The sequence below is a fragment of the Equus quagga genome, chromosome 13, assembly GCF_021613505.1.
Source record: "Equus quagga isolate Etosha38 chromosome 13, UCLA_HA_Equagga_1.0, whole genome shotgun sequence".
NCBI classification, from domain to species: Eukaryota; Metazoa; Chordata; class Mammalia; order Perissodactyla; family Equidae; genus Equus; species Equus quagga.
In genome coordinates, this window is record NC_060279.1 from 1235693 (window position 1) to 1260014 (window position 24322).

The 24322-nt window shown below is 54.5% G+C and overlaps 1 protein-coding gene across 3 annotated transcripts in view; it reads right to left on the reverse strand.

Moving 5' to 3' along the window:
• Nucleotides 1-23981, reverse strand: part of LRRN2 (leucine rich repeat neuronal 2) — a 59316-nt gene extending 35335 nt beyond the window's left edge. The window contains exons 1-2 of one of the 3 annotated variants that reach the window (XM_046683632.1): nt 23679-23981; nt 17177-17300 (exon numbers count right to left, since the gene is read on the reverse strand). The gene's annotated coding sequence lies outside the window, so the exon portion shown is untranslated. Of the gene's footprint in view, nt 1-17176; nt 17301-23252; nt 23573-23678 lie in introns of those variants that run through there. The other 2 variants (XM_046683633.1, XM_046683631.1) reach the window with 2 other exon arrangements.
• Nucleotides 23982-24322: the final 341 nt, after the last annotated feature.

Genomic DNA, 24322 nt, shown 5'->3' on the forward strand with positions numbered 1-24322 from the left:
GACATTTAGAAGCTGACTGGGAGCTCAGTGTACACGGGCAGAGCTTGTTAACTGGTGGGTCCCACCGTGGGAGGTTTCTGTGGAGTCCTCCGAATGTCACCGATTGCCCAGGCACCAGCGCTCTGAGAGCGCACAGGAGGAAGAGGGCCAGGGGCTTCCCCATTTGGCTTGCAAACTTTCAGCAAATCCCCCTTTTTCAGTATATTGCCTCATTTCCACCCATACTAGTATGAATGTCCCCAAGCCAGAGCTTGTTGGTCTAGTCCCTCTGGGAACAACGCTCCCTCCTGGATGCTGCTGTGGTGGGCAGGGACAGTCCCTGCTGGACGGGATGAGCAGGCGCTCCGGGTCTCACTCCCCTGCTCGGGGGCCTATCCCCCACCCTTCCTCAGAGTCACCCCGTTCTGAGCCCTCTGTGGTCCTGGGGCAGGGGTCTGCCCATTTCTCATTGGCTCCTCCACTGGCCCTCCAGGCTTTTCTTTTTGTAACGAGCCAAGTCAGCCGGCTTCTCAACTTCCAAAATTGTACTGACATCACTGATTTGCTTTGGTCCCCGCCCTCATCCTTGTGGGCTTGCGCCTTGTCACTCCTCTGCCCCGTGTTAGTGTGGTGGTCCGAGACCATGGAGGTGTTGTCCACCACGTTTAATCCAAGTCCCTCTCTGCTCCCTGTGGTATGGAAAGCAGCAGACACTTGGCATTCTCAGGTTTATCATAAAGTGGTCTCCACTTTAACAGCCCGCCCTTGGCCAACATGAAATAGTGTCCAGTGCTGACCCGCAAGTGCTGCGAGACAGACCCCAGGAGACCTCCCGGCAGCTCAGAGTTAGGTGACTTTGCCTTCGCTGGCCATCCTCCTCATGTTTCTCGGTCATACCTTCCTGCATCTTATGGGGGAAGATTACATGGTAGTCTCTCATCCTGGATTCGTGAAGGGCGATGACGTAACCCTGGAGAACATCGAGGGTCTAGTGTACTCTGTCACCATGGAAACTAGCTCCCTGGTGACAGCCTTGGCGACACCCACCATGGTGCCATGCACATGGATTCTGGCTCTGGTAATGGGCAAGAGCAGGCTCTGGTGAGAGGGACACTCACCCAAGTGCCATATCTTTCAGGACCTCTCCTGGGTCTCCTCTCTCCCTGAGCACCTGGCTTGGAGCGCTTCAGCTCAGGACGAGGAGGGAGAGAGTGAGTATATCCGGCCCACAAGATTTGGAATCATTCACGTGCTCCTGGGACTGCTTCCAAATCCAGCCTCCCAGGACCTCTGCTTCATGGTCACCCAGCAAAGGAGAGTTGGCTTGGAGCTTTCAGTGGTCAACAGTTCACAACCAATTTTCAGTGTGGGAGTGTGTGTGTGTGTGAGTGTGTGTGTGAGTGAGTGTGTGAGTGAGTGTGAGTGTGCGTGTGAGTGTGAGTGTGTGTGCGTGAGTGTGTGAGAGTGTGTGTGTGTGAGTGAGTGTGTGTGTGAGTGCGTGTGTGTGAGTGTGTGTGTGCGTGTGTGTGTGGTGGGGGAGGAGATGGACAGTTTAGAAGTCACTTGTGTTTGGATTTTTTTTTTAAAGATCGGCCCTGAGCTAACGTCTGTTGCCAATCTTCTTTCTTCTAAAGCCCCCAGCACACAGTTGTATGTTCTAGATGTGGGTCCCTCTGGCTCTATGTGGGACGCCGCCTCAGCATGGCCCGATAAGTGGTGGTGCTAGGTCCACACCCAGGATGCAAACTGGTGAAACTCTGGGTCGCTGAAGCAGAGCGCGTGAACTTAACCACTCGGCCACCGCGGGGCCGGCCCCTCTTTGGCTTTGAAACGCACTAGGATTTTTCTCCCGCCTATTTACTATGCAGATAGATTAGCACATGTTAAGTGCTTAGAACAGCCTGGCTAATGGTAAGTGTTTTATAAGTGTCTGCTATTGTTATTATAAAAATTGTATTTCGCTCCATAAAAAAACAAATCTGCATTCCCTGCCTTTCTGCAACTCTCTCAACTCAGAAATGCATGAGATAGAGACCCAGGGGTTGAGAACTTCTGGGTCTCGACTCCTCTTTGCACAATGGGGAGTAAACCACTGACCAAGTGTGTTCTGACTGGTTCACTCCATTCACTGGATGGAGCCCGGCCCCTGCCAGCCCCTCTCCTTTTCACTTTACCAGGAACCAAGCAGCTGATGTCTGTAAAGCCATTTGTGAGCACGCCCCTTCCAGGCTGTCCTCCTGGCTGTCCTTCCCTGGCCCAGGGGTCAGAGGCAGGCCCCCTCCTCCTCCTCCCAGTTCCTTCCTCCCAGCTCTGCACCTGCTGCTCCAGTAGCTCCCTGGTCTTGAAACGGCAGTGGCTTGCCCGTGGGCCCCCGCTCCTCCTTTCCGGCTGTGTATGCTCATCTCCAGCTCTCCTGTGCGTCCTCACTTCTCCCTTCCAGCTGCTGCTTCTCCTTTTACAGACGAGTCTCCATCTCTCCTTGCCCATTCTGCTAATGGTCATCATCATCTCACTTTCTCTCTTTTCTTCCCCTAGGCTGGGGGACCCTTAAGGGCAGGTCCTGTCTGTCTTTATAACCTGAACACTGAGCACAGGGCCTGGCACATAGTAGATGCTTGAAATATATTTTTTTCTTTTGCAATGATGAAATCTCCTGTGTCCCCTGCCTGTCCCCTCTTCCCCCGACTCCACACACAGGCACCCTCGCTAGCTCCCCTCAAAGCCTCGTGAGCTGCTCCTCTGGCTGGCTGCGAAGGAGACAGGGTTGCCCATTGACGGAAAAGCCTCTCTGGCCTCAGTCGAGGGAAGGCCTAACTAGGCCGTGTGGCTGCGCACGGCAGGACTGACGCCTGCTGACGAGGAGCAGGCTTGTTCTGTGCAGTTTCCATCTCATTTGTCTTTTCATTTGTAGTTTAAATTGGCCAATTTCATCTGGAATGTGCCTGGCCTCTGGCAATCCACACACAACAAATGAGTGTCCCCAGGAGCTGTGACAGGGAGACTGGCAGGGGAATGGGCCCAGTCCTCCACGCAGCACAGCGACGGGTCCTGAGCCTCCAGACACTAATGCTTGAAGGACGCCCTTCCGCAAGGCCTGGCCGGGGAGGACTCGAGGAAACTGCAGTGAGAGTGGCTTCAGGTCGGGCCCTGGAAACGCTGCTTCCTTTCTTTCCCTTTTTGTTTGTCCCTATCTGTCTACCCGCCAACCTGTCCTGAGGGAGAGAGTAACGTGAGGGAAGGGAAGGGAAGGAAGTCGTTTGGGCTTTTAAGAGTAGGCAGCACTGCCACAACGTTGAGTGAAGGAAGCCAAACACTCAACCATACGAAACACAAAAACAGGCAGAACTCATCGGGGTTCTAGGCCTCTGCGGATGGCCACCTCTTCAGGGGCTGCTGAGTGCACGCCTGTGAGGGAGCTGCAGCTGGGCTGTGGTGACGTGGGGCTACTGTACACCCCGTGGACAAATTCATCAGGTGTACACTTACGATTCGTGTGCCTCGTTGTTTGAGTTCTACCTCAACAAAAACGAGAAAAGAAGTCACACCAATGGTTTTCAAACTTCACTGTGCATAAGAATCACGTGGGAGCTTATTTAAAATGCAGATTTCTGGACACCCTGGAATCTATTTAGTTGGTCTGGAGCGCTGTCTGGGAATCTGCATGAACATCCCCCTCCTCCCCAACGGTGATTTTGAGACCAGACCAGACCACATAGGGGCTGGCACATCTGACCAGTCAAAAGGCCTAAGTGCCATCCTGCTGGGAGCCTGGAGGGGCAGCTGGGTGGGTAAGGGCTCCCAGGCACCCTTGGCAGCGAGGGTCAGAGGCTGGCCAGGCTGCAGCACAGAGGAAGCGCTGTCAGGCAGCAGGAGCAGCAGTGGGCCGTGAGCGGGCAGCTCTCTGGGCTAAGGAGGATCAGGACGGGGAGGAGGCCCTCCTCAGGGAGAAGCACTCTCTGAGCAGTCTCCAGCACTCCTGTCCCCTGGACATGCTGCCCTGGGATGGCTGGGCAAACAGGAAAGGCAGCACGGGGAAAGCTGGTCCCCAGCAGAGGCGGAGGGCCACCAAACGGCCTGACGACTCCACAGGGACTGGGGACTGGGTTGACCAGTCGTGCACTCCTCAGCAAGCACCTACTGTAGACGAGAAGAAGGAACCCAAGATGGAAGACACGTGGCTGACGAGGATGTAGACAATGTGGCATTTCCAAAGAGAAATGCCAGGACAGGCTGAATGTCTGAAAGTGTGTGCAAATTACATCTTCCGAGCTGCCCTTGACTTGAAGGCCTGGGAGGGCGGAGACAAGAGAGGGGGAGCTAGATTTGGGGCGTGGGGAAGGGATCAACATTTGGGGAGCCTCTCCCGTCTTCCAGACCCTTTACAGACACCGTGTCATCTGATCCTCACAATAATCCTCTGACATGGCTTACTTGTGTCCACCTTACAGACGATGGAACCACAACTAAGAGATGTTCACCAACTTGTCCAAGGCCACAGGCACACAAACAGCTGGAATTTGAACTCACACCTGGATGCCTCTAGCCTCATGATCTCCCCACAGTCCCTGCCACCTTTCCCCTCAACCTCTAACAGTGATCGAACATTTAAGAATTTGTAAAATACTTTCTCACACGTTATTTCATTTGATTTCACCAACACTTCGTGTAAGGTGTAAGTCCCATTTTATGGATGAAAAGTTGACCTTCAGGTAAAGAACAACCTTCCCAAGGGCAAACAGGTGACAGGTAGCTGGGAACTGAGCCTTAAATTCAGATGGCTTTAAATCTGCCACAATCCCTTGTCTGGACACTGAGAAACAGTTCAGCTCTGTCCTAAGCCTGGGGAGGCCACTGCTCAGAGCACAGCTTGGTTTCATGCTGACTGGAAACTCCTTTTACTAAATCTCCTTAGGGTCTGAGATGGAAAATGGCCTCCGCAGGGGAATGGAGGCCCAAAAAGCCTTGGTGAATAGCTCAAGATTATACAGGACACTGAGGCCAGAGCTGAGACTGGAACTCATGTTTTCTCAAATGGGTCATTTCCAGAGGCACGTGGGATATTCCTTCAGCCTCATGTTCTTTGCTGCAGCAGCCCTCTCCCTCCCTCAGCTGGACCGTGGACTGCTGCCAAAGGTACAAAGGAAGCAGAAAGCCATTCTGGGTGAGGGGAGGGGGGGCAGAGCAGCAGCCCCCGGAAGCCTTCATAGTCCTTTGGCAAAGAGGTGCCCGAGGCATCTGCTCACGGGCCTGGGGCACGTCAGCATGTGCAGGCAGGGACAGGGATATGTCACACTGGACCACTGCCCTGACACAGCCCATCTGCCCAGGCATTCTCCCTGTTAACCTGGCCATTAGGAGGTCAACACATAACATGTTAGGAATACATTGATAAGGAAGCTGTGTTCTGGGTTGACCTGCCAGTATCTGGAGTGCTCTGATGTGCCAAGTTTTCAAAGACTGGCAGCCACCATGGACCCTCCCTTCTGCTTGTGTGTACACTTGGGGATTACAGTCATGCGCCTCATAATGACGTTTCAGTCAATGACAGACCACATATATGATGGTGGTCCCATAAGATTAGTACAATAGAGCCTAGGGTATAGTAGGCTACGCCATCTAGGTTTGTGTAAGCACACTCTGATGTTCGCACAGTGATGGAAGTGCCTAATGACACGTTTCTCAGGATGTACCCCTGCCATTAAGTGATGCATGACTGGATTCACCTGGTGGCTTCTCTCCAGCAAACACTCCTTGCCCATTCTGGTTTCTCCTCACTGTCTACTATACCCTGGGAAATGCAGCCAGTGTTCTCCAAGTCAGACCTAATTAGGCCAGGCAATCGGCAGCATTCAAGTCATCATTGCACATGCCAAGCACGAGAGGAAATGCTGTTTGGATTATCCCCCAAGCTGCGTGTTGCGTCTGTTTGCGTTTCCTTGGATTATCCATTGTCGGCTTCCCACCTTCCATCACCTCCCTAATGGAGAGGCAGGACCAGTCCTCCTCAGGTTGGTATTCATCTTCCCAGTCTGACCCTCTTGCAGGCTATTAAGCTGCTGTTGCAAGATCGAGGAGGCGAGAAAAATGAAAACAGTGCACAGAGGGCAGCAGAGGGCAAATGGGGCTCTTTTAGAGCTGGACCCACTGACAGGTCAGGCCAAGGAGAAGTGGCCTCAAGCTCTGAAAAGTGGAGAGCTCCCCAGGAGGCAGGGCCAAGCAGGCAGACCTCCTTGCTGGGCTGTTCACGGGAGGAGGCCAGGCTGGAGGGGGAGGGGGGGGGGCGGTGTCTGCAGAAGGCTGGGCTGCTTTGGAGCCCAGGCAAAGGTTACTGAGGTCATTGCTGCCCCTGGCTCAACTTAAGAATTAGCAATTCTCCCCACCCCGTGCCTGTTCCTCTCCTCACAAGGCGCTGCAGGAGGAAGCCAGCAGACCAGCCTATTAGAGCCCCGGGATTCCAGCTCGCGCCTCCCTGCCCAGGCCTTTTACTCCTTGCTCGCTGCTGCCAGCACACTCCGCAGAGCCGTCTCTAGATCTGCCGCTCACTGTGCTTGCTTCTGCTCCCTGACCTCTGGACAGATGACCTTGCCGACCTCGGGGCACCGAAGGGATGGGCAGGCGAGACTTCCGTTGCCCTCCCTCACTGTGCTCCGCCCCACACCTCTGCCAGCTACCCCTTCTCTCTGCCTTCCCTCTGACTTAAGGACAGAGGTTTCCTCCTTTTACAATCAACCTCATCATCCCTTCCCACCTCCTCAGGAAACTCAGTCCTTTACTTACCACTCTCCACTTTTGAAAACAACAACAATGCCCCCTTTGTCTGTTACTCCCTCTAAACACAGACCCTTCTTGCTTATACGCCCCTGAGTTGCATTTCAATCCCACAGCTCTTCTGGATCCAGCAGCATTTTCTCAGCATTCAGCCTGGAGGAGCTTGACAGAATCATCCAGCGTGGCTGAAAACCCTTCCTTCTTGGAAGGCTCTCCCTGTGGTCTGCAGGTCCCTGTGCTCACCCTCCCTCTGGGATCAGCTTCTCCTGCAGGCTCATCCCCACCCCCTAGGCGGCCTCTCCTTATGCCTTCATGCAGTCTCTTGGCACACTGCCAGCTCTATCCCAGTGACCATCTCGTGCTGTCATATTTTCTTCCCGTTCAATTCCCTTGAATGACAAACTTCCACTTGAGTCCTTATGACACTGTCCTAAATCAGAGCATCACACCCTCTCCCCCAGTACTGGCCCTAAGGAGCTCATTCTCCCAACAGTCCATCTGTCTCCTTAACTATCGCTCCATCCCTTTAGAGAGGACTCTTCAACTTTTCCTTTGAGGTGCCCTGACAGCAGAGTGACATGCATTCCTGGGGGCATAATCCCAATCACCTGCCAAAGGTCAAAATTAACTTTGACATCTTTTTTTTTTTTCCCAAAGATTTTATTTTTTTCCTTTTTCTCCCTAAAGCCCCCCGGTACATAGTTGTATATTCTTCGTTGTGGGCCCTTCTAGTTGTGGCATGTGGGGCGCTGCCTTAGTGTGGTTTGATGAGCAGTGCCATGTCCGTGCCCAGGATTCGAACCAACAAAACACTGGGCCGCCTGCAGCGGAGCACGCGAACTTAACCACTCAGCCACAGGGCCAGCCCCTTGACATCTTATTTTGAACCTTTTTGTGAGCTTCATAGTAGATCCGTATTTGCTTTCCTCTAACGTTTCCTTCCGAGTCTCTGAGTCCATGTGGTCCCATTGCTGGGTTCCTAGGCCTAGTCTTCAATATCCAGCGTGAGTCTCACCTCCTCCAGGATGCCTTCTCCAATTAGTGTGGTCTCTTTTTTCCACCAACTACCACTAGCTTTAGGGCCTATAACATTTAGTTTGGCCTTTGATTATTTTTAATTGCTTAAGGGTGGGTTAACACCATTAGCAGTTCCTCGAGGACAGGGCCCTCAGTCTCACCCTTTCATCTGACCCTCTGACGAGTTGTTACCTTACCAAGGTAAGGCCTTGATTGGACTAAAACCACAGGTTCCCTGTGAGGCCACGGGGCACATTTCCAAACACTCTCTGTGGAAGTCCCACCCTGGAGACTCCACTTAACTCTAGTGTGTCCCTATAGGCTGGGGTCAGCTCACTCCTGCCTCACCTCCCAAGCAGAGGGATCGAAGAGGCATTCAAGCAAGCCCGTCTCCTGGGCACTGTGCCCAGGATGGAGACTAGTCCGACCTGTGGTCCCTTTCCAATCACTTAATCACATTTGGCTCTCCACACCTGAGGGTGAGGACGTCCACCAGATCCACAAATTCTCCTTAATTAACTCTCCTGAGGCTCCTGCCGAGTGGCGGTAACTCGGCTTCTCTTCCACAAGCAAAAGACCCGAGTGAACTCTGCAGTTTCGGGTGGGACTTTCAGGACCCAACCCACCGTTTCTGCAGGCTGCACCAGCACAGTGTGACCGGGGAGCGGTTGGGAGGTAGTGGTGACAAGAAGCGGGAGCTGGAAGGATTTCTCTGCATTGTGTTAAAATGAGCAGCCTGCAAATCAGATGCAAACACCATGCAAACAGGCATATATGGATTTGGAACCAATAGCTTTGGGCATTTTGGGCAATAAAATGCCAGCCCTGTATGTGATCATATTTACTGCCCAAATTTTCCTTTTCTGAGAATTCCAAGCAAAACTGAAAGTAGATACTGAGAGGGACATACTCCTCTCCCGTGGATATCCAGGCACAGGGGTAAGTTAGATGTTGCTGCTACCTACGTACACAAAGATGCTACTGGATCCGCATCTTCACTGGCATATTTATTGGGCCCTGACTTGGTGAAACACCGTGCGGGTGCTAAGAGCACAAAGTACCGTCACTCAGTTGAGCTCGGTACAATAAACAGCCACGAGGTGCCTATTACTAAACGTTTATTAAGTACCACTTACGAGCTGTGTCTGCTTCCTCACGCGTAAAATGGGGTAGTGGGTGCAGACCCCATCACAGGGCTCCACTCAGCAACAAGGAGCAGACTACTGACACAGGCGACAACTGGGCGAACCTCGAGGGGATCACGCTGATGAAAACAAGCCAACAGCAAAAGATTATAGCCTGTCTGATTCCATTTATATAACATTTGTGAAATAACATAACCACAGAGATGGAGGACAGGCGAGTGGCTGCCAGGGGTCAGGGATGGGGCTTGGGGCTATAAAGGTTAGCACAAGGGAGCCTTGTGATGGCGCAGTTAAGCGTCTTGTGGTGGTGGTTACACAAAGCTACACACGCGCGGGCACACACACACACATGAACGTCTGTGTAACTGGTGAAATCTGGAGAAGCTCTCTGAGTTATAGCAATGTCAGTTTCCTGGTTTTGATATTGCACTGTTGTTACGTAAGATGCTAATATCAGGGGAGGCTGGATGAAGGACACTCAAGACTTTCCTGTACAGTTCTTTGCACTTCCAATGAATCTAAACTTACTTTAAAATAAAAAAGTTAAAAAAAGTAGGGTATAGAACCCATAGCAAAAGGTTATTTTTAGGGTCCGCTGAGTTACTATAAAGCAGTGACAGCAGCTGGCACGTAGCGAGCCTTCATCACATGTTACTGTTGCTACTACTACATGCCAGGTACTGGGAGCACCAACGGGAATAAGGAGCAGTCTGTCCTCAAGGAGAGTCCTACCCAGCAGAAAAGGAAGACAGCAGAGAGATTTTAAATAGACTATGCTGAGTGTACTCAGGACACGGGAGTTCTCTGGGCTTGGAGGAAGGTTTCCTGGATGAATGAATTCACTTCCCCAATAGTTTTGAACACCTGCTCTGTGCCAGGCAGCAGTTCTACAACGGTGAACTAAACAGATAGGGTCTCCACCCTCCTGGGTCACAGCCTAGTGGCAGAGACAGACGTTTATCTAATAAGTACCAATTATATAATTAGATCTCGTGATGCATGTGATGAAGGAAGCATGTGGTCATTCAGAGAGGCTTTCGCAGGGCCTGGTAAAATTCTGGAGGGACGCTGGGGAAGCTCTTGGAAAGAAGAGCTATTTGACCTGAGATCTGAAAGATAACTAGGATTTCGGGAGGAGAAGTTTGGGGTGGGAAGGGTGATTAGGGCCGGGGAACAGCATGTGTGAAGGCCGTAGGACAGAGAGGAGCTCAGCAGTCAAAGAACTGAAAGAAGCAGAGTACCTGAGGGCAGGGCAGGCACCGGGAATCCCTGGAGAGCTCTGCGAGTCTGGGAGATTGTGACCAGATCAGATCTGTGTCCTTAAAAGGCCGTTCCAGGAGCTACTCAGAGACTGGACTGGAGATCCAAGGGCAGATTTAGGCACACCAATTAGAAGGTCATCCCAGTGGTCCAGGCGAGAGGTGAGGGCAGCCTCAAGTGGAGGCTGTGAGGATGAGGAGGAGTGAATGGATGCAGGTGCTGTTTCCGAGATCAGACAGCATCTAGTGATGGACTGGATGTAAGGGGGTAACGGGAAGAGTCAACAGTGACTCCCAGTTTATGGCTCCCAGAATACAGAACTGGTTTGAGGTGGTGCCATTCACAGAAACAGGCAATACTGGAGGGGGACCAGGCAGGGAGTGGAGAAGGCAGCGGGAGACTCAGGAGGAGAATCACGACTCTGTCTTTACATCTGCCAAGTCTGAGGTTTCTTGAGACATCAACTTAGTCAACTAGGCAGGTGGCTACAAGGATATGGAACTCAGAAGAAAAGGCGCAGGGTACAGACGTACATTGGGTGTCACCTGCATGTGGGTGATAACAGAAGCCTCTCATAAGATGGCCTGGGGACAAGTACCCAGTGGGAAAAGAATACCCTGAACCAGACATGAGGGAAGCCAACATTTAAAGAAAGGGAAAGGAGGGATGAGTCAGCAAAGAAGACTTACGAATAACCAGAAAAGCCAGGAATATGAGGTCAGAGAAGCCAAGGGAAAAGCAAGTGGCAGAAAGGAGTGAAAAATGCTGCTGAGAAATAAAAAATGTTTCCTGTGCTTAGCGACACAGAGAGCTGTTCCCGGAGAGCGACGGGGAGGAAGGCAGACTGAAGTGGGGCAGAGGAAGAAGTGGGAGGTGCAGAAATGAAGAGCGCTAGCGTAGCCAACTCTTTCAAGAAATCTGGAGAGCAAGGAGAAGAGACAGGGTGGTGGCAGGAAGTGGAGCTGGGCTTGAGGACGGTTTTTGTTTTTGTTGTTTCTGAAGATGGATAAACTTGAGCATGGTGGAAGGGTGCTCCTGAGGAGGCCAGAGGCCGGGATCTAGAACCCAGGCAGGGAGGAGCGGGGCTGCAATGGAAGTGTCGCCTCCTCTGCGGAGACAGGAGGGAAGGAGGGGAGCACTGGCGCAGAGGCAGGCGTGTCTCAGGGTTGCTGGACAGGCTTAGGGAGTCCTGCCTGACGACCTGTAGTTCTCTGTGAAGTCGGAGGGAGGTCCTCAGCCGAGAGTGAGGGCATGGGTGGACTTGTGGGGAGGAAGGTGTGAAATGGTCGCTGTGGAGAGTCAGGGCAGAGATAGCCAGAGGAGTGTGGTAGGAACACCAGACACTTTTGAAGAATAAGTTGGGTTGGTGATGACGAATTTTTAGAGGTACCAATATGCATCATTTAGTGTCTTTTTCTAGCAGTTGAGTTGTCTGGACGCAGGCATAGAGAAGCAGAGAGAGCGATTAATCCAGACCTGGGACTTCACCAGACTGGGGCAATAAAAAGACAGAGGGTCAAGAGAGCTTAGGATATTGGCAGGGGAGTTCTTAAAATGATGGAACATGGAAGCTACCTGGACTCCGAGAAGGCAAGGCAGAAGAAGGTAATGGATGGTTGGCAAGAAAGTGGAGCTGCCAGTGGACCAAAGGTCCCAATGAGGTCAAAGATGGCTGTGTGGGAGTCACTGGACAAGCAAGCTGGGAGACCAGGAGGTGCTGACCAGAAAGCAGGGTGCTCTGTTAAGTGATTTTCAGGTGATGGCAAGATCTAGGGTGTGACCTTGGAAGTGAGTGGCTGAGGTGGGGAAACCACTGCAGACGAGTTGCCCATCTAGTCTCTGAGCTCACCCAGGACAATGGGCGGACTTGAAAGGTGAAGACATCTACGCACAGATGCCAAAGTCTTCACAGAAGCAGGAGGTGGCTGCTGAGGAAAGGGGGAGGGCAGACGCAGCCTCATTTTCTGAGATTTAAGGAATAATGCTCTCTTAGAGAAAGTACACTCCCGGGCACTTGAAGTACGTTCTCCACAGAAAAAGGGCAGGAGAGAAAGCGGAAGGAGTCTTGAGAAGAGATAACTGATACAGCAGAGGGTTAGAAGTTAGGAGGTTTATATCTAGTCCTGATGACACTCACAGGACCTTGGGCGAGTCCTTTTCCCTCCCTGGACCTCAGACTCTCATCAGTAAAGGTAGGCTGGGGGAGCTGGCTACGCCGGAGCTCCCAACGGCTCTTGGAGGCCACAAATGGTTAAAGGTGTGCAAGACCTCAACCCTCAGCCCCGGGCCCAGGGACTCCGACTGACCCGCGGGCAGACTGTGTGTGTGTGCTACAATGTGAACGAGAAGGTGGGGAAGCGTGGGCCAGACACTCCCCAGGGCCCCAGCTGTCTCTGACGTTCTCTTTGCGCATCTCTGGCGCTCTGTCTTGGAGGAGGCTGCAGGGAGGCTGCTAGAAGAACAGACAGGCTCCTGCTGCAGGCAGAAGTCCATCTGCCGGCAGAGACGGACGCCAAGGCTCCCAGCTCCCCCTTGCTCCCCTCCCCTCCTCCCAGCACCAGCTGAGGGAGCCGTGATCTGCTCACATGCCCAGGTGAGTCCAGGTGCATCTGCTCCTCTTGTCTGGTGGCTGGGTGGTCACTGGTGGCCCCCTCAAGCCTCAGCAGCAGCTTACGAAAGTGGAGGAGCAGGCACCCACCGGCTCCCGCATCCACTTTCCAGTTCTAAAAACAGACTCGCCCCTTTTGAGGAGTCAGGCATGTCTCAGTGCACATGACCCACACAGAGCAGAGCCTTCACAAGGCAGATCTGTCTCGTGGGGCCAGCCGCTTCTCAGCAATCTGCGGAAGATCCACTTACACGGGTGACCCTGGGCCACCCTCTCTCTGCTCCCAGTCCTCCTTGGCCTCCTTCTCTCTCCCTCTCCTGTCAGATGCTGTATGCTGAGAGATGCACAGCCCACCTGATTTCGCCCTAATCATAAAGGAGACCTAGCCCCTGGCCCTAACAGCCCGGACCTGTGTACTTTGTGCACAATAGATCCTCAATAAATGCTTCCCGAATAAATGAAGACTACTTTCAAATATTTAAAAAAGGAAACTCTACCACTCCCATCAGAGCTTTTTAAGTTATTGATCACATTGCTCCTATTTGAGCAGATAAAAGATGACTTTTAAAATTCTTTCATATTTATTAGTGCCTACTATGTGCCAAGCATTTCAGGAGTGTGAGCTGGTTTCATTTTCACAACTCTGTGAGATGCGTATGTCAAGCCCATTTCATGGACAAGCACACTGAGGCTCAAAGAGAGATTAAGAGACATGTCCAAGGTCACAGAGCTGATAAGCAATGGCCACTGGATTCCAACCCAGATGGGCCCGACTCTAAGATGGTGCTCACCAAGCTGCCCCTCAGGACTGGATAAACAGAGAATGGACCTGAGAGAGACAGAGGGAGGGGAGGTAGAGAGGTGTGGGGGAAGACTGAAGCAACCGGGCCAGGGCCTTCCCACTGCCTTGCCCTGGGGAAGGAGTTCTGAGCTCGGGAAACTTTGCCGAAGAGCAGCGGAGACGGCCAGGCCCTCGCTCATCCCTCCACGTTGGACTGCATGGCTGGCTCACCCACTACCTGTGCAAGCTGGCGTTTCACTCACGCTGCCCGGCTTGGTTCTCTGAGCGAGAGGCCAAGTGCTACAAGGAGCTGTCCTGGGGGTACACTACCCTGCTCCCTCCCCAAGAGGCAGCGGCTACTGGGCCCAGGAGGCACCCTTGTCCTCAGGGCCCAGGGAACAGGCAGGGGAGTGGCAGAAAACACGAGTGGTCTGACCTGCCATAGATGAGCATGCCCTCAGCACCCCACGCCTGCCCGCCTCTGCCTGACAGGTGAGCAGCTGTGCTCCACATCTGTCTGTCCATCTGTCTCCCTCTCAAGGGCCTGGAGAGAGCTGATGCTCCTCAGAGAGGGCAGGACCTGGACGTGAAGCAGCTCCCTTACTCTGGATATTAATCGGCAGGGAACAGGAAGGGTGGGGCAGGAAGAAAGCGCACCTCTATCTCCATCCAAAACTTGAACCCCCTCCCCACAGCCAAGCCCCTCTCCCTGCCCCGTCCCCCTCCCCAGCTCCTCTAGCTCTGCCTGCCAAGCTCTGCCAATTACCACACACACCAATAAGTCATTAGAAACCAGAACGGCAAATGTGGGGTTGCCATGGAGACTGACACCAGAAGCCGGCAGCCCTGGGGGCCCGGCCTGTGGCTCAGGTGTGCTGTGGGGAGAGCTGGGAAGGCCAAAACACCTGGCAGAGGGGAGAAAACGTGCTATGAGGGTGCTGATCCCTGGGGGCACCGGGCTCTGCTCCTCCTCGCCTTCCCCTCCCCAGGGCCTGGTCCTGCCCACCTGCAGCTTGTTAGGTGTAATAAATGCTGCATAGGCTGCAGGCGGGCAGGTGTAGCCTAGGCCAGGAGGGCCCAGCCCCGTTCCTTCATAGATCTGTGTCTCTGCCAAGAGGAGGTGGCTGTGATAAAGCCCACCTGGGGACCAGCTCCGGGGCCCACATAGCCCTAAGCAACCTAAGCCGATAGCCTATATTTGGAGAAACTGAGGGGCCAGCCCCGTGGCAAAGTGGTTAAGTTTATGTGCTCTGCTTCAGTGGCCCAGGGTTTGCGGGTTCAGATCCTAGACGAGGACCTGACACCACTCATCAAGCCACCCTGTGGTGCCATCCCACATACAAAATAGAGGAAGACTGGCACAGATGTTAGCCCAGGGCCAATCTTCCTCACCAAAAAAAAAAAAGAGAGAGAAGAAGAAACTGAGCCTAGTGAGGGGCCAAGGGCAGGACCATACTCGACTGACACTCTCTCCATCTTCCTGAGCTTGGAACTCATTTTGCTTCTGCCCAGGTCTTTGTAGGTAAAAACACACACATACATTTGGTGTGAAAACGGATGAGTGGATGAGAGCGTGTATGTAAGCACCGAGACTGCTCACATGACAGGAGCAGGCCCCGATTGGACTCTCAGCTCTTCCACGAACTCAGTGTGACCTCCGACAAAGCCACTTCTCTCTGGGCCTGAGTTTCATCATCTGGAAAATGATCGTATTGTGTTTCAGACACAGTGTATTTCAAAGTGGGCTCTTCAGAGCCTCCGAGCTACGAAGCAATTCCTTCAGGGCCACGGGTCAGGAGGAGGCTGAGTCAGTGCTGTTCTGGTCCACCAGCTCTGCTCCAACTACAGCAGCCTTGTATTAATTGTATTAATTTCCTGTTGCTGCTGTGACATATTACCACAAATTTAGTGGCTTAAAACAACATAAATTTATTATCTTACAGTTCAGAAGATCAGAAGTCCAAAATGGGTCTCAGTGAGCCATCAAGGTGTCAGCAGCTCCAGGGACAACCTGCCTCCTGCCTCTTCCAGCTTCCAGAGCTGCATGCGTCCCTCGGCCACGGTTCCTTCCGCCTTCAGAGCCGCCAATGGCCAGCTGAACCTTCCACACATTGCGTCGCTCTGACACTGACTTCTGCCTCGCTCTTCCATATTGAAAGGGCCCCCCCGGATGATGCAGGATAATCACTTATTTTAAGGTCAGCTGATCAGCAAACTTAGTTCCATCTGCAATTTTAACTCCATTCGCCAGGAACACAACACAGTCACAGGCTCTGGGACTAGCTGGTGGGCATCCTTGGGAGGCCATTATTCTGCCTGCCACACATATATAGCTTTGTTTTGAAAAACGGATTAACTGCTATAAATGTTTGAAAGCCACATGACCAGAGGACTCTCAGTCGCCATCAGTTTTAAAGTGCTATGACCTGGACTCCTCCATTTCTCCCTGAGGGATCCTTACAAGAAAACTCAGAGGAACTCTAGGGCCTGCCCATCAAGTGTGAATGCTGGCAGGATTAGGCTGTCCCGCTGGGGTGTGCAGAGATGGGTCTCTATGTGCACCAGAAAAGGGGTCTAGGGAGGAAAGAACAAGGGCTGTTTGGGGGAACCCACCTGTCTCAGCTCTTTCCTCTCCATTCCACACGCACCCATATATTCAGACTAGCCTGCAGTCATCTGTTCTTGTTTTTATTTCCAGGTAAGGTCAGATGGGGCTGTCTGTGCATGCCCATGCATGCGTGTGAGTGATCTCTCCCATCAGACTGGATGGTCTCTGAGGCAGCGACCTTGTTTTCTTTTGCTTCCCATTACACCCCCCATCCCTTGGCACTGTACCTGGTGCAGAGGGTACCCTGATTTAATAAAATTAAGATAGTATCCTCTCTTCCCACACCTTGACCATCAACACTGTTCTCTTCCTAGATCCATCCAGAGGAGTCCTCGGATCATTTGTAACAAACTGCAGAAACAATACCCAAGCTCAGAAAGTATAGGTCTCAGAATCTTCCTGCCAGCACACAATGATCCAGGCCCACAGTGATCAACTCCAGCATCCGCAGGAAAGACAGGCGCTGCCTTGCCCCTGGGGGATGGTGGCCTCTGATGCTCCCACACAGCATAACCTCCGTTCTCACCTCTGCAAGACACCCTCTGCTGAGCGCCTGGAACCCAGTGGGGCTGCTGAATAACAAAACCCTTATGAGAAAGGTGCCCTGGGTATTAATTACAGCCCCAGTGTTTTATGATTTTATGCAAATTACTCACTCTTTCTCAGTCTTATTTTTTTCCTCCGTATAAACCAGCCGCTCATTCCCGTTCCTACCTCTATCGTATGTCCCAGGGGATCCAGGAAAAGAAATGTGATCCAGCAGGGGAAAGGTATTTTTCGGAGGAGCAGCCCTGGGGAAACTCAGGAGAACAGGAACTAACATTTACTGAACTTGTCCTTTGTAGCAGGCACTTTACACAGATTAGCTCGTTGAGAACCAGGGCTCTGGAGTCAGAAAGATTTGGGGCTGAATTCTGGCTCTGCCACCTGCTGGCTGGCGTGGCCTCGGGCAAGTTACTTAATGTTTCCCAGCTTCCGTTCTCTTGACTGCCAAAAGGGGGAAAGAATACCTACTCGTCAGCTTTCCGAGGATGAGATGAGCCCAGTGCAGCACAGCCCTCAGCAGACCACCGGGCTCACCAAAGCCAGCTCCGATTATTAACAACCCAGGAAGCAGGTGTCATTCACCCAGACCTACAGACAGGGAGACGAGGCTCAGAGAGGTGAAGTAAGACGCCCAAGGGCATGTGGTTAGGGAAGGGACTCTACCCCAGTTCCACTGGATCATGAGCCCTGAGCACAGAAGCCCTAGGCTCAGGTCTGCGTCTTTGAGGTGTCGGGCTGCAGGGCCTTCGGGTAGAGGTGGTCGGGCCTCCTTTCTCAGGCCCAGAGGAGGGGAAGAAGGCTGCTGAGCAGGGCACTTTGTCCACGTGGCTCTTGGCTCCTGCTCTCTGGCTGGGGGCCGGGGCGGGAGGGTGAGGTCACTACCAGTGGATCCCACTCCACTGCAGGGCAGTCTCTCTCCACAGGTCAAAAGTCAGCCAACTGCCCAGACTCAGGAGGCCTCTCTCCAGGGGAAGGACAGACTCAGCCCCTGGGGGAAGAGGCTTCCTCCTTTTGGCGTGACTTTATTTCCTGTTCACTATATACGAAACTAACTGGAATGCTCGAGGAGTAACCTCCCAAACAGGAGCCCAGACAGTGAGAGGAAGGGAGAACAGACGCCAGCTGCAGACCAGGCAGGAAAGTGGAGCTCAAGGGATCTGCAGAGGCCTGGGCCCCAGACCTCAGCAGGCGAGGGCAGCTGGCGGCTGGGACCAGGTTAGGGGCACAGATCTGTGAAACCACTAGAGAGAGCTGGAAAGCAGACCTTCTCAGAGCAGGACAGCTTCAACGGACAGAGACCAGCGGCCCTGCACGGAGAGGACAAGAAGACTGGAGAAGGGGTTTTCGTCCTCTAAAAGGCTGCTCTCCTGTCCCCTGAGAGACTAAGAGGACACCAGAAACCTGGAAGGGGGAAGGGGCTGCTCCGGAGACAAAGCACCTGCCACCTCGCTGCACCCATGCGCCGCCACTGCGCCCGCCCCACCCTGCAGCCCCCTGCTCCCTTCCCGCCCCCAGAGCTGCAAGTCCTCTCCCAGGAATCCTCTCTCTGCAGACCCAAACCCGCCGTTTTCCAGGCCCAAACGGGCCGCGCCTTCTGAGGAAGCGTTCCCTATATACTCCCACACAGAGCTCACAGCTCTGATAACATTTATAGTCTAAATCACACAGTTTAGCACTTGGTTTTAAATACTGTCTGGTATTATTCCCTCGTTATTTCTTGTGACTGTAAGTTCTACCTCCCCAGCTGATCTGTGGGTCTCCTTGCCAGTACGGACTGTGCCCGAGGGCTCTTTATGTTCCCCGCCACCCCACACCCCACACTGCCTAGGACGGTGCTCAAAAAGGAACATGGTATGACCACCTAGCCTGCCTAACCTGCGGTCTGCGCCCTGTCCTCACACCTCCCAGAAGTCACCCTCACATTAGCTCCCACGATTGTGGCCGTGGGGACTGACTCTTAGGGTCCAGCGTCTCTGAGGCCACCGGCTGTGTGAGGCCCCCAAGGCACTTAGCTGAGACAGAAGGAAATGTTGTTCACTCTCTAAGAGCTGTGACCTGCAGGAGCAGGAGGAAGCAGGGACACCCTCTCTGAAGGTCCCCAAAAGGGGACAGGCTGCCCCTCGCTGGGACAGGACTTGGGGAGCTTCTGACTGTAGGGAGGGAGGACAGGGAGGATGCCGCCAGCGCACCCTCCAGGCCTGAGGGACACTGGATCCTGCAGGGGGTTAAGGAGCAAGAGCCCTCAAGTCAGAAGGGAGGAGAAATCCTCCCTCAGTTTTCTTCTAACTCTATGTCCTTGAGCCAGTTACTGGGCCTCTCTGAGTCTCGGTTTCCTGTGTTTGAATTAGAGATAAGAAGGCTACCCACCCAACAGGGGTATTTTTGAGGGTTTAATGGGATAATGTAGGAAAAGCACTTGGCATGGGGCCTGGCACACAGTAAGCGCTCAATAAATGCTGGTGCCATTGCAATGTGAGCGGCGGAGGCCCCAGGAGGCACCTCTGCCTGCTCTTCATCTGGGAACTCACTCTGAGTCCATCAGATGCTGAGCAGCAGGAAGGTGTGGGTGGAAGAAATGCACAGAAAGAAACTGAATTCCTAACCAAACCTGCTTCAACTCACCTCCTAAAGGCAGCCCCTCAGGCCAACGTGCCTCCCAGGTCCCCAGGAAGTGCAAGAAGCCAAGGACAAGGGCCTAGGGCCGCTCTGGGCTGGGAGCAGACACTGCCGGATGACAGCTTGGAACCTTTAGAGGCCACGCTGGGAAACCAGTCCCAGCAGGGACGCACAGGCCCTGCCCAAAGGCCAACTCTCCGAGGCTGGAGAGTGTGGGACATTCCGTTCCAGCCCCACGGGAAGCTCAGCGCTGCGCACTGGAAACAAAGAGGCCGAGGCAGGACCTGTGCGTGTGTTCCTGATATCCACCAGAGGCAGCACACACATAACACGGCACCTTCCGTACACGATCTGTGCCCCAGATGCCCTCGGCACCAGGGTCCCCAGGCCCACCCTCTCTGCCTGGCTGACTCCTTTTCAAGCCTTGCCCCAAATGTCACGTCCTTTGAGAGCCACTTCCTAATCTGCAGACAGAGACAGTCTCTTCTTTATCTGCTCATCCCTGTGTTATAGCACTTGTTTCATTATCCTAAGACTGACTCCTCATTTAATAACAGCAATAATGCTTACATCACACTGACTATGCCAGGCACTGTGCTAAGCTCATCACGTGTATCAACTCATGTAACCGTCGTAATTCTATGAAGGTGGCATTATTAGTATCGCACTACAGATGAGGAAACCGAGGCACAGAGAGGTAAGATGACCTGTGCAGTGTTACCCAGCTAGAAATGGTGGACACTGGGTTTGAACCCAAGCTGTGAGGCCTCAGAATCTATACTTTTACTATAAACTCCTGGAAGGCAGGGCAACATCTGATTTGTCTCGCTCCCTACCACCTAGCATAGGCTGAGCACACAGTAGGTGCTTAGAAAAGAGGGACTGATCACGCAAGCAAGTGCCTGCACAAGGCTAATCTGGTGAGTCTTCCAGCCTCTGAACTGTAGGACAGAGAGACCCAGCCCTCAGGGAAGTAGAAGATGAAGGCACCCTTCTTATTTACCTGTCTTAGCCATCCCACGACACACTGCTGTCTGGCTGTGTCTCTTCTTCCATGTCTCTGGCCTTGTCTCCTGTTTCTCAGTTTATCTTCTGCCCTTGTCTTCCTCCCTTTCTGGTCCTAGGTCCCTCTCCCCCTTGCCTGCCCCATCCAGCCTCCACCCATCGTCCTTGTCCTTCCCTGTAGTTCTCGCAGCCTCAAAAGCCTCCCACCCCCATTCTTTGCCTTGGGGCTTCTACAGCATCCAGACTTGGCCAGGGAGGCTGAGAGCTCCAGTGACCGGCCAGGGACCAAGCTCCGACACGCTGACCCTGAATGAAAACAGTAATTTCCCATCAGCTCTACCTGCACGCAGGGTGGCGTGGGGGTGGAGATGGTTGCCTGCCTACAGCTTGTCCAGATCCGCGCAGGATCAGGAAGATCCACCGCCTGCCCTGCCTCCTCTCCCAGGCTCCCAACCCCTCCAGGAAGCCCTCCCTGGTCACTTGAGAAAACTTATTCACTCAGCCATTCAACAAGCCCTACAGATTCTAATATTCTAACTGAGGAGGTAAGGCATGCTCCTGAAAAATTCTGTTAAAATGTAATCTTCAGATAACAGTACAAGTTACCAGATGTCACACACGTCAGAGGGGCCACATGAACCACAGATAATCAGGGATTTCAAAATGGAGGCCTATGTGACCTGGGGCAAGTGGCTGACAGTCTGCTCCTCAATTTCCCCAACTGTAAAGCAGGGAGTGGTAATCCAGACCTTGGAAGGTTGTCAGAAGGACCGAATGAGGTAATTTCTGGAAAGCTCCTGACACACACTGGTGCTTAGTAGGTGCCTGATAATAAATTTGTCTCTTTCTCCCTTCTCTAAGGCCCCGGCATCCTCCTCAGCCCTCCCAGATAAATGGTGAGATACGAACTGGTCCATCCTTGCAGGTGAGAAACACCTGTAAGTTTTGTAGGACCTGGCACACTGTAAGGAGATGAGCCTGTCATGTTAGAGGTCACCTGGTGTGATGATGACAATTCACTGCACTGTTCACCCTCCTCCCCTGAAACCCCCCTCATTCCCCACCCCGAAGCGGCAGGTCTTTGAAGAGCCTGGTGGGCAGAGAACTGTCAGCTGGGAAGCCCAGATAAAGTTCAGGTCTGCCCTGAGACCGGGGAGGTTTGTTTAATTGCTGTGTCCTCAGCTCCTAAAACAATGCTGGGCACACAGCAGGTGCTCAATAAATTGCTGAATGAATGAATTTTTTAAAAAAGCAATGGATTTTCTTTTACTTTCAAATTTGAAAAGGGGCTTAGGGGTAGGACGGGGAAAGGGCAGGGTGCAGGAGACCTGAGGACAGGGCAATGCAGCTGCCAGCCGGCCAGCCCGGCTTCCCCTCTGCAAAGGGGATGCAGCAAAGCCAACAGTGCGCGTGCACCCACCCTCACGACATTCGGGGCCGCGTGCACATGCCTGGCTTGTGGTTTAAGCTGCAGTTTACAGAAGAGAAGGGGGCAAAGGTGGAGACAGAGACCCGGAAGGGAGGGAGGGAGCAGACTCAGCAAGAAGGAGGAGGGTGACCCAAGAGGGAAAGCAGTGCGAGGGGAAAGGGGGCTGAAGAGATGCTTGAGGAGGAATGAGCATGAAGAGTGAAGGAGAGAGAAAGAGAGGAGGAGGAAGGAGAGAGACAGGCAGCAAGAATGGGGATGGGGAGGAATCGTGGAAAGGACAGAGGAAAGCTGCTCTCTAACCCCGGGTGGAAATCCTCTGAGCGACCTCTGAGTTCCCACTGCCACTTGGTGTCTCCTTGGGGTTAGGCTGGGCCAGGGGGAGGGTGTGGATCTGGGGATGCTCTTAGACACCAGGTGTCTGCCAGACCCTGGGCAGGTCTCAATCCCTAAAGCACTGAGGCCCTTAGGTCCATCCTTTCCAAATAATGAGGAGCCAGCCCAGGCCCAGAGGGACCCCCAGGCGGGAAGGAGACCCGGTGTGAGGCAGCCCAGGGGAGGGAAGAGGGCCTGGAAGGCTCAGACCTCCTGGCTGTGCCTTTCTCTTTCCATCTTCTCCTGACAAGGGCACCTGGCCAGCCAGGAAAGTGGGTCAGGCCACCCACATGTGACTTTTTTCTGGTAACAACAGGGCCACAGGCAAGGGGGCCAGCCCTGCCCACCCCATGCCCAGAGCTCTTTGTGGGAGGAAGCTTTAAGGAGCTGTGGGCAGCGGGAGGGGATCCTGGCCTTCTCATTCAGGAAGAGGACACTGGGCCAGGCTGGCGGGCAAAGGAGAGCCTGCCGTCAGCCTGGGCGCATGGAAAGACTCAGATCTCCTGCACGATGGTGACCAAGCTGGCAGGGAGCCACCTCTATTCCCTGACCGGAGGAGGCTGTTCTCTCTACGCCTCCCCCCACCCCCGGAGGTCTTCAAGCAGAGGGCCCGTCCCATCCACCTCTGGCAACTGAGCGCTGGGCCCAGCCCACCCCCTCCCGACCCTGCCATTCGCCCAATTAGAAGCTGCGTTGGCTCCAACAGATGGGAGCTGCGGCAGCCTGAGGAACAGAGCACAAAGCCCAGCTGACATTTTCCTTCCTGTTCCTTTGGTGGGGGAGGGAGGCCAGGGACAGAGGGGAGCACAGCAACACCCTAGAGCCCACCCCCGGGATCCAGGTCTCCTGCACCTCTTTAGCTTCTCAGCTCGGCCCTCAAAGGAGCTCAGTGCCCCCTCACCCGGCGCCCCCTCGCTGGCTGGGCAGCCAGAACCTGCGCCGCCCTTGCCTGCAGGACAGACGGACCACCTGTGGCTGGCCAGCCCCTCCCGTCTCGGGTGCTACGGTGGGCCCGGAGCGGTCCTTCTGTTCCGCTTCCCACTCCCAGAGCCCCCAGGCGGCGCCCAAGGCCGCCCCATCCCCCACCCCAAACGTCCCATCCCAGGCTGTGGACAGACCCCTGCCGGCCCGGGAGCAGCCTGGCTGCTGGTTCCAGATACTTCGGGCAGATACCAAGGCCACCCTGTGCCGGCACAGACGCGAGTCCAAGGAAGGGGAAGTTCCCGAGGCTCTGGAGCGCGAGCCCGCCCCTGTCACGCCCTCCCTAACCTCTCGGCCACCTCTCGGCTCCTGGCCTCTCAGGGCCCGCTCCACCCAGCAACAGTTTGGGGCGGGGCGGGCTCTCCGGGAGGGTTAAGGCCCAGACGTCCCCTCCGCCGCCGCCTCGGGTCCAGCCGCGCGGTCGGCCCCTTCTCGACATTCCCCGGCCCCCTTCCCGCTCCCCTCCGGCCGCCTCCCTCCCCGCGTCCCCAGCTCCCCTGCGGGCATCTCGGCGGAAGCCCGCGGCCGCCCCTCCTGGGCTCAGCCCCCGGCCGCACACTCACCCCGCGGACGCCGTCCGGGCTCCCGGGGCCGCCGTCCGCCGCACGCCGCTCGGCTTCCGCGCGCCGGGCTGGGGAGGCCGGTCCGCGCCCTCCCTCCGCGCGCGCCGCCGGCACAGGCCGGGCGAGGGCCGGGGGGCGCGCTCCCCGCCGCGGAGCAGTCCTGGGGCAGGGCGGGCGCAGGGCGAGTGCAGCACCGCCACCCCCGCGCGCCGGGGCCGAGGCGAGCGGCCGAGAGTCGGGCGCGCCCTTTGCGCGCCGCGCGTCCCCGAGCGCACCGAGCGGCCCTCGCGGCGCCCCCGCCGCGCGCCCCTCCTCCCGGCTGCTCCCTCGCCCTCCTCGCTCGCTACGCCGCCGCTCTGCCAACCTCCCCAGCCCGCTCCGGTCGCCCTCTCCTCGTCTGCGTGCCACGCCACCCCTTCCAGTCCCGCTGCCGTTTTAACTCTTGAGTGGCCAGGGGCCCCCTCTCCCTAGCACACGTAAACACCCCACAGGCAGAAGTTGGGTGGGGCCAGATGCTAAAGCTTGAGTATCTGGGCCGGTGGTGTTCTTGTGCCTTTAGAGGCAAGGCTTGGCTGAAAGGAGAAAGGGGCACAGCGCCTGGGTCTCAAGAGAAGGGGATGGGTCTTTTGATGTCGCCTCTTACC